This window comes from Solanum dulcamara, chromosome 1, assembly GCF_947179165.1.
Source record: "Solanum dulcamara chromosome 1, daSolDulc1.2, whole genome shotgun sequence".
NCBI lineage: Eukaryota > Viridiplantae > Streptophyta > Magnoliopsida > Solanales > Solanaceae > Solanum > Solanum dulcamara.
Genome location: NC_077237.1, coordinates 20,238,023 through 20,248,022, shown reverse-complemented (window position 1 = coordinate 20,248,022; position 10,000 = coordinate 20,238,023).

The window sequence follows — 10,000 nt, the reverse complement described above, 5'->3', positions numbered from 1 at the left end:
CCAAGATCAGTGGCGGAACCAGAATTTTTAATAAGGGGTTTCAAAATCTAAAAAGGTAGACACACGAACTAGTCGAAGGGGGTTTGACATCTACTATTTATACATAAAAAAATATTTTAATCATATATAAATAGTATAATTTTTCGCCGAAGGGGGTTCGGATGAACCCCTTGGATACATGCTGGGTCCGCCCCTGTCCGAGATCGTCTCAACATAAAGTGGGTCCCACACCAAGCAAAATGTTTGCCAATTCTACAAGGAGGTTCAAAATAAGACCAAAAGCCTTGATAAGCACATGAAGGGTCATTCTAGATCAAATTCAATATTCTAGAGCTAACTTCAATGATGGAATTTCAATTTGAGCATGTTTACCAAGAATGTTGACCAAAGTCAAACTTAGGCTAAACTTAAAGTCTAAAACGCCTAATATCTCAAACTCGCACCGAAAGGCTCGGGACTTGGATCTAGATTGCTACTAGCCTAAAATGACCATTCCAGAGCCGATGGAACCATCAAAATTCTACTTTGAGGTCATCTTCCTGAAGTTTTGACTTAAGTCAACCATTCAAACTCTAAGAGCTCTAGAATAGAGATACGGGCGTTAAACCCAAAGGAATGACCATGAGACCAAACTATCAGTGCCAGCAAGTTATAAATGACTTGGGGTTGCTAAAGAGAAATTCTAAATGTTGAAAAGATCAGAAAAAGATGGAAATGACTTGGAGGGTCATTACACAATTCACTACTAAAACGACTTTCATCCTCAAAAGTCAAAGGATAGAAAAGAACTCAAGGGCATGAAAAGATGAGAACGCTAGGCCCACATGCTTTGCCAGACCTATAGAACCTTTACGGGTTGGGTAGTGCCAACCCATAACTCAAGCCAAGGGAAAACTCTCAAATTCACTACCCTTCTTCATAACTTAAACCGACTTCTAATTCCTTCCTTTTGATATAACTTCCACCCAACAAGAATAAACTCAACTGAATGCAACAGACTAACTCGAGATAAACTAAAACCACACACATACCTCAGAATTAGGTGACTAACAAACAAAAGGAGATGCTAAATAACTCTTAAGTTGAATTATTGCTTTATACTCCAAACTCAAGACTTTTTAGTCATCATGGGTATCCTACCCAACCTAAATCACACCAACAATTCCTAGCACTATCTGAATACTGTTCAAACAACCATGAAGGAAAAGAAAGTACCACATGATCATCGAAGAGTGACAAGAATAAAATATGAAACTCAGCGGGATCAAGCCCAAAGTTCTAACCCAATAACACTCAAAACCAATAACTTGAATCTGAAATCTATCTTTCAAAATTGAAAAGGCTACTCCAAGGTACAACTAAATCCATGGGTGGAACGAAAAGCTACATTGAGACCAACTCCAATGTCACTCTTCTACCAATGGGACTTCTAGAAAATCAAACCAATATGAGAATCTAACCCCAAAGCAATCAAAACTACTGCCATGAGTCCATATATCACTCCATAAGTGCAAATATGAGTAAACCACCATAATCCAACAAAAATTGAGTTAGTAAGTAGAAAACAAACATATAAACCCTTTTCAAAAGTGACCCAAAATAAAACCAAACAACTGCCATGAATACCACAAGTGTGACACCCCGGAAAGTGTTTTGCAAAGAATCGAACATTTCTTCACGTGAGTGTAGACTCGGACCGGAGGACTTGTATTTCTACACATGAGTTAGGATTAATTTCTAAGTATTTGAAGTGTGTTAGATGTGTTTAGGGGTCATAAGGGATCTCTAACACCAAGTCGAGTCCAAAGAACTCCAATCGATTAAGTTTTCGGACAAGTTAGTTTAAGGGTCAACTTCAAACGACCATATATCCTAATATATAAAGAATTGGGTGGCCCACTACCTACCAAATTAAAGGTCTTTGAGTCTTCTTTCCAACTCCACCAAGATTGCAATTTTTGGAATTTGGAGTCAAAAAATATGGTCATTTTACTACAGACTAGTACTGCAGGAATTTCAGGCTTGGGCGAAATTCAGGCTTGGTGCTCCAGTGGCGCCCCACGCCACTATAGCGCCAGAAAACAACCTCAGTAGTTTGGGGCTTGGCGCGATGCGCCACTATTAGATGTGCAGGGTTTTAAGCCTATTTTTGCTTGGCGCTGCAGTGGTGCGACACGCCACTATAGCGCCAGCAAGACTTTTGCCCAAATTTCCAGATTTTTGGAAGAGGGGCAACTTGCACTTTTTCCAAATTATATATACACCATCCTTGAGCATTTTGGACCATTATTTTCAGATCCTCTCTCTCTCTAAAAAGCCCTAAATATTTTTCCTCTCTTCTTCTTCTTCTTCTCCAAATCCTTCTCCAACAAAGGGTGCCTTCAAGAGCTTCAAGAATTCAAGCCTCCCATTGAAGACCTAACATCAAGGTTCTTCAAAGTATTCAAAAGAGGTATGTAAGGCTAACCTAAAATATGGATTTAGTTCTTCCATATGCCCATAGATGTGTTGGATAAAAGTTGTGAAAGAGTTGAACCTTCTAAGAAGGTTTTCTTGAAAGTTTTCCTAAATTATAGAATGTTTTTAAGTACTATTAGTTGATTGATGTTTTTAATGACTTGAGTTACTAAATAGTTATTTTTCATATTATTAACTACAAATGTATCTTTGTATATAGATTTATAGGTATTGATGATATTCTTGAGTTGAGTTTTGTTGAGAGTATGGGTTCATGTTTCATTCACATGAACCCAAGATGAGATTTTTTGTCATAAATGTCTTGAGGTTGAGATGGATAGTTGTGTGTATGTATGTATTGATTGGAATGAAAAGAATGAATTGGATAGTTAAGAATGTCCTTTTCTTCTATAAAATGAACATAGGACTAAAATAAGGATTTCGGAGTGGATGTATGACGATTGATGTGATGATGATACTTGATGATGATGTGATGATAATGTTTGATGATGACGTGAATGATGATATATGATGATGATGTTTGATGACGATGTGAATGATGATATTTGACGATGATGTAAATGAAGAGGTTATGTTAATGAGGATGTTGTGTGATAAAGTGGATTGGAGTCTAATGTGATTTTGTGGTATATGATGTGCATAATTTGAGTTGATTGGAGTCTTAGGAATATTTTGAAAATAAATGATCTTTTGAGGAGGAGCTTTAAATAAATTATTTGTGAACCTTTTTGCATAAACTACTTATACACTATTTTGAGTCTAAAGAATTATTAGTTTCATCTTTGATTTAGAAAGGAGTTTAAGTATGAGTTGAGTATGAGAAGCCTTTAAATGAGTTGAGTATTTTTACATTAAAGTATCTATTTTGAGTTTGAGTTGAGGAGTTGAAATTATGTTTTAATGTACATAATATTTTATGCATTCATCGAGTTGAGATTGTATAAATTTTAAAGAGAAGAGTTTGATGATTTGAGATGAGTCGATTTGAAAGAAGGTCCAATGAGGCTTGATTGAATTGAAATGAGAACAGAGTTGATGAGGTGGCAATGTACCACATGAAACTAGCTGTGAGGGCTTCTTTGAGATGATTGGAGGGAGTCTTATGAGCATAGAGTCATGGAAGGAGTATCGAGCACCGAAGCGGGTAAGAGTATAGTCCATACTCGAGCCCCAGAAACTACGCCACCAATGTAGGTAGGGATGGAACCGTTAAAGTCGGATGCTTCCCATGGGATCAAACCATTAAAGTCGGATGTTTCCCATTTTATTATCCTAAAATGATAGGACTTGACTAATTGATGGTATCCATGATTAGGGAGGCGTTCATGCCCTGTCAAGGTATGGACGGACGTGGCAACAACGTCTGATTGTTGTACTATCACTGGCTTATAAGTGATGGTTATCGGTTAAGAGAAACTCTCATTTAGGTCTTGATAGTGCTCTGAGTCAGTTGAGTTGAGTGAGTTTCTATATGCTTATGAGTTAGTCCTGTCTAAACTATTTCTTGTTAGACTTATGACACTTGAGTGATTTGTTACATATTTATTGAGTTGGATTGTAAAACGTTGCATAATTTAATTTGCATATTTACTGAGTTGAGTCCTATGAGCTGATTGTTGAGTTGAATGTTGAGTAGATTGTATATGGTTGGATTGGAATAGATGAATCGTGATTGGATTGAATAGAATGGTATGTGACTAGATTGTATTTGATTATTGAGTTGATTGTTGAGTTGAGTGTATATAATCGGAGTGTACATGATTGAAAGGGATCTAATTGTAAATGATTTGGTTGAACTGTATTATACATAATTGGATCGAATTGTATGGTATATGATTGGTCTCTGTCTAAACTGTATCCTTACTTTAGATTTATGACGCCTTATTTGAGTCACTCTTATCTTCCTGAGTTGAGATATTTGAACCAACGTTACTCTTCCTTGAGGTATGTTTCATTCTGCCATTTTACATACCAGTACATTCCACGTACTGACGCCATGTGGTCTGCATCGTTTCATGATGCAGAGACAGGTTTATGAGATCGTCAATAGGAGCATCATTGGGGATGTATTTGCACTCAGCATATTGGTGAGTCCTCCCCTATATTCGGAGGACACCGTTTGTGTATTCTTATATTGAGTTAGCCCTTTTATTTCTTTATTTGAGGTAGCCATGAACATGTCATCGGCACCAATTAGATAGTAGTGATAGAGGCTTCATAGACTAGATAGTGATGAGTCGATTGAGTATTTCTATCCTTGAGTTATTCTTGTCAAACTATTTTTAAATGAAAAATATTTTAGTTGATTTGTCGGCCCATGGCCTTTATTCTTTGAGTTCAATGGGTGATTTGAGTTGCCCGCTAAATTATTCTTTATTTTTAAACTTTCCACTAAATGAATGAATGAACGGATGTGTGATCAGGCTATGTGGTTCGCTTGGGAGCCAGAAATGGTTTCTGAGTGCCGGTTACGTCTAGGGTACCCTCTCGGGGCGTGACAACAAGCTAACCATAATGACATACGAACCACACATCTTGAAGCATGCAAAATCTGTTGATTCCACAAATTACTTTGATTCCATCCTGAAAGAGAGTCATTTGAGAAGGTTCCCCTATCTCTAACTAAGACTGTTATCTAGAAATCATTAATGAATGCTACCATACTTAACCCAGACCAAAATCCTAACTCTCCTTACCGGCTGACACACCCAATGTAGAACATGCTCACAACTGAATTCCCGGGTAATGGTAGCTAAATACCTGAAGGTCCATAATTAGTGAAAATACCCTAAAGATGACCTAGTGTACCAATATTTAACAATATGGGCATCCTCACTCCACAATTAGCTAAACTGATAACCTAACTACCAAACTTACCTTAAAGAGATAACCCAGCTAATCCGAAGGGCAAACCTTAACTTTGCTACCCTAGGAACGAAGATTAAGAGATCGAACAAAGAAAGAATCGACGAACGAGATCTATTGTAAACCACAAAGGCCAACAACTACTGACACACCCTTCTCTTGACAACAACCTCACACTAGCTAAACACACTGGAGGGGCAAACTAGGAAGGGGGATGGACTAAACCAGGAAAACTCTTGAATAACAAAGTCAAAACCCACCAGAGCAATCAACTAAGATCTACATCCACAAGGTATAACTCTAACTACTAAAAGAAATCACTTACGAAAGATAAGAACATACACATAAATTTAAGTAAAACTGCCATAGCAATAATTGGACGGTAATTAGGCTAAATAAGCGCACCTACATAGAACCAAGTAAAGAAATCATCAAACTCACAAGATAAAAATAATGAGTCAAGTAAGCAACGATGAGAACTGACATCCCAACAACCATACACTACAAACAAGAAAGGCCCTAGAAAAAAATTCATATAAAAATGATCGATACTTGGAATCTTGTCCTCTGTCTGACCTGCAGAAGCATAGGATTAAATGCGCCTAGCCTCAAATAGAACACCTATACCACTACCTGCAACACTTGGGGTACCACCTCTAATTGACTGTCTTTGAGCCCTATAAACCCAATCCTATCGAGCCTGTCGCCTATGATGTATGACTGTAGGGTAATCCCTAGCTAAATTCCCCAACTCACTACATGCGTAACACCTCCTATTAACTGTAATCCTTTGAGATGTACTGTCTGGCATAGAATGAACCCCAGAACTTGGATGCTCAAAGGGCACACCCTGAGAAGTCTGTCATGAACTTTGTCCATCGTGGGTAGCATAACCTTCTACAAGACTGCCTAGAACCTGAGGTGCTACCGCTATGGGTCTGGTAGGTTGAGAGTGAGGGTAACCCTCCCAAGGATAATTCCTACCTTAGAGGGAAGTCCTACCTATTCTGAGCTGACGACATGATCTCCTATCTCCACCTCTATAAGTCTCCACACACACATGCTCTACAGACCTCACATAGCTGACCACCTGGGAAAAGTAGACCCAACTATTTTCAAGTGCTGAGATATTAGCGGAGTGGCAAAATCAATCCCTCAATAAATCACTGAGTCATGTCTCACTTCATAGGAAAAAATATAGGAGTATGCCTTGTCCACTCTAGAAACTCCATCACATACTTAGAGACGACGAAGAACCTTACTGGGGACCTACAAGTTCAACCCTAGTGTTATGACCCGCCACTTGATCATGAAGACGGGGGAAAGATCTAGAGTCTTGGAGAGGTTAATAGAAGGCTCTAGAATGTCCAAGAGAATTCTTGAAGAAGGTAGAAGAACCTAGAGTCTTGGAGAGGTTAGTGGAAGACTCTAGATTCTTGTAGAAGCTTGTAGAGAAGTCTTGAAAGACTTGGAATTCTCTAGAGTATGTGGAGAGTTCTAGAGTAAGGACTTCTTTGTAAATATGGAAGGACTTGTATAGTAAATTTTATTTACACTTAGGCCCCTTAGGAGTAGTATAAATAGAGGGGGCATTCATTTGTAGAAGATCATCAAGTAATCAAGCATTCTTCCAAAGTGATATAAAAGCCTTCTTCATAAAAGCTCTCTTGTCTTTCTTACAATTTAGCATTCCCTTAGCGATCTAGTCTTAAAGGCTTACTTGAGCTTATAAGATCGTGAAAGATTCGTGAGTAAGTTGTCAAGTGCCGCACGGAGGTCTTAGTTGAAGTCTAAGTCCGTGACAACGTGGTATCAGAGCAAGGTTCTACTAAGGGATATGGCAAGTGAGGGAGACATCAACGCCACTACCGCCACCAACATCAAGCAAGATGTTGGAAGGAAGCACCGCAAGGGAAAGAAAAACTCTAAGAGAAATGAGGAGGTGCCGCTGGAGCCTACACCAAGCGAGGCCTTAACATCCTACTCACCCTCGGCCACTGAGGTGAGTGACGATGAGCGAAGCGAGGAGCCTGTGGACGTCACGCCCGGCATGGAGTGGATTGCAAGGGTGGATGCTGCCCAACAAGCAGTGGAGATATTAGGCAAGCGCTTGAACAAGGTCGACGGCAAGTTCAAGTCTCTAGAAGAGTTCACCCTTGAGGAGAATGACAACATCTAGAAGGAGTTGGAGGTGCGCAAGGCTGCCGAGTATGGGATGAAGGAGGTGATCACTTCCTTAGAGTATCGGATCATGGACGCGCTAAGCACGATGGAGACCATGAAGGCCGAGATGGAAGCACTCAAGGGAGATCTGGAAATGGGAAGATGCATGACGTCCAGCGTGGACCGGGAGGCCAAGATTGAGGCTCCCAAGCCACCAATGTTCAAAGGTGCCCGTGATGCACAAAAGGTGGAGAACTTCCTTTCGCACTTGGAGAATTACTTCAAGTGTAACAAAGTGAAGAATGACGAGACAAGGATCAACACGGCCGTGCTATACCTCTCGGAGATGGCCATGTTGTGGTGAAAGCGCAAGGAGTCCGAGATCGGGAAGTGTCTATGCACCATCAACACCTGGGAACAGTTCCGAGACGAGTTCAAGAAGGCTTTCTTCCCCAGCAATGTCATCTACGAGGCCAAACACAAGTTCCGGGAATTGAAGCAAACGGGTAGCATACGGGCCTATGTGAAGGAGTTCACTACTCTCACGCTTCAGATTCCCAACCTCACGGATGACGATATGTTGTTCCAATTCATGGATGGGCTATAAAATTGGGCCAAGATAGAGTTGGAACGCCGACAAGTCAGGACTATCGATGAGGCCATCACACAAGCTGAAGCTTTGACAGACGTCAAGCATAACAAGTATGACCGAAGAAGAGGAGATAAGACGAGAGGTAGTCATGACCAAGGTGGGGGAGATTGTAAAGAGAAACAACCTCATCCCAAAACCCATGACAACCATAAGTCCGATGGTAAGAAGGCTGGACGATGAGGCGATGCCGACAGAAAGGCACAGAATGCGAAGGGGAATGGATGCTACATATGCGGAGGGCCACATGGCTATGCAAGGTATCCTGAACTGAAGAACCTTGGTGCCATCCTACGGGAATGGAAGGGGAAAGATGCACAAGGGCAAGAGCAAGGTTCAGACACAACGCAATTAGGCCTAATTGGACTATGCGGAGCTATCACAAAGTAATCAGGAAAGCCGAAAGAGTACGGTGCACAATATGTAGACATCATGATCAATGGATGACCCACTCGTGCAATGGTTGACACAGGTGCAGAGGCCAATATAATGACCAAGTCAACAGCTATGAAGTTAGGGCTAAGTTACAGTCCAAGTGACGCCCGCCTCAGGACGGTTAATGCACCTCTTACACCGGTGTGCGGAGTCGCTCAAAGAGTAGACATCACATTAGGCAAGTGGCAAGGTAAGACCAACTTTACCGTCGCTCCCTTAGATATCTTTGATATCATCCTTGGCCAGGAGTTCTTCCAGCGATGCCATACGGTGATCGACCCCTACCTCCAACAACTCGTGGTTATGGAGAAAGAGGGATCATGTATGGTGCCCTAGTCAAGGTGCCGAAGACGGAAGGACCAACCCAACTTTCGGCCATGCAACTTGAGAAGGGCCTAGAGGAGGGAGTACCAATGTTCATAGACACCATTGCGAGTTTGAGTGAAGACAATGGTGCTAGAGAGGCATTGCCACCTTATATGAAGAAGGGCGTGATGCCGAAGAAGTTGCCAAAACACTTGCCTCTAAAGTGCCAAAAAGAACGAAGGCCAGTGTTGACTGAACCAAGCAGGAATAGGGACAATAGGCCACTGTCATTTTCCTCGTCCACTAGAAGGGACAATCTCTGGAAGAGGCCACATAAGAATGGCATGAAGACTTGTGGCAGTTTCAAGACTAAATCTGGAGGCTTTTGTAGCAGCAGTGCGCTGAGGTCGTCGCCATATCTGGTGGGGGAGAGTGTCATGACCCGCCACTTGATCATGAAGACGGGGAAAAGATTTAGAGTCTTGGAGAGGTTAATAGAAGGCTAGAATGTCCAAGAGAATTCTTGAAGAAGGTAGAAGAACCTAGAGTCTTGGAGAGGTTAGTGGAAGACTCTAGATTCTTGTAGCAGCTTGTAGAGAAGTCTTGAAAGACTTGGAATTCTCTAGAGTGTGTGGAGAGTTCTAGAGTAGGGACTTCTTTGTAAATATGGAAGGACTTGTATAGTAAATTTTATTTACACTTAGACCCCTTAGGAGTAGTATAAATAGAGGGGGCATTCATTTGTAGAAGATCATCAAGTAATCAAGCATTCTTCCAAAGCGATATAAAAGCCTTCTTCATAAAAACTCTCTTGTCTTTCTTACAATTTAGCATTCCCTTAGCGATCTAGTCTTAAAGGCTTACTTGAGCTTACAAGAACGTGAAAGATTCGTGAGTAAGTTGTCAAGTGCCGCACGGAGGTCTTAGTTGAAGTCTAAGTCCGTGACACTAGCCTGCGAACCACTCGATGCACCCAAAAATACTCTTGCCTATTGTGTATGCTCCTCGAGGTGCGAAATCTCCAACGTGTTCATAGATACTGTCAAAGCCTGGTTAGTATGTACTGATGCTCTAGCCACGCCCATTGAAAAACTCATACTATCC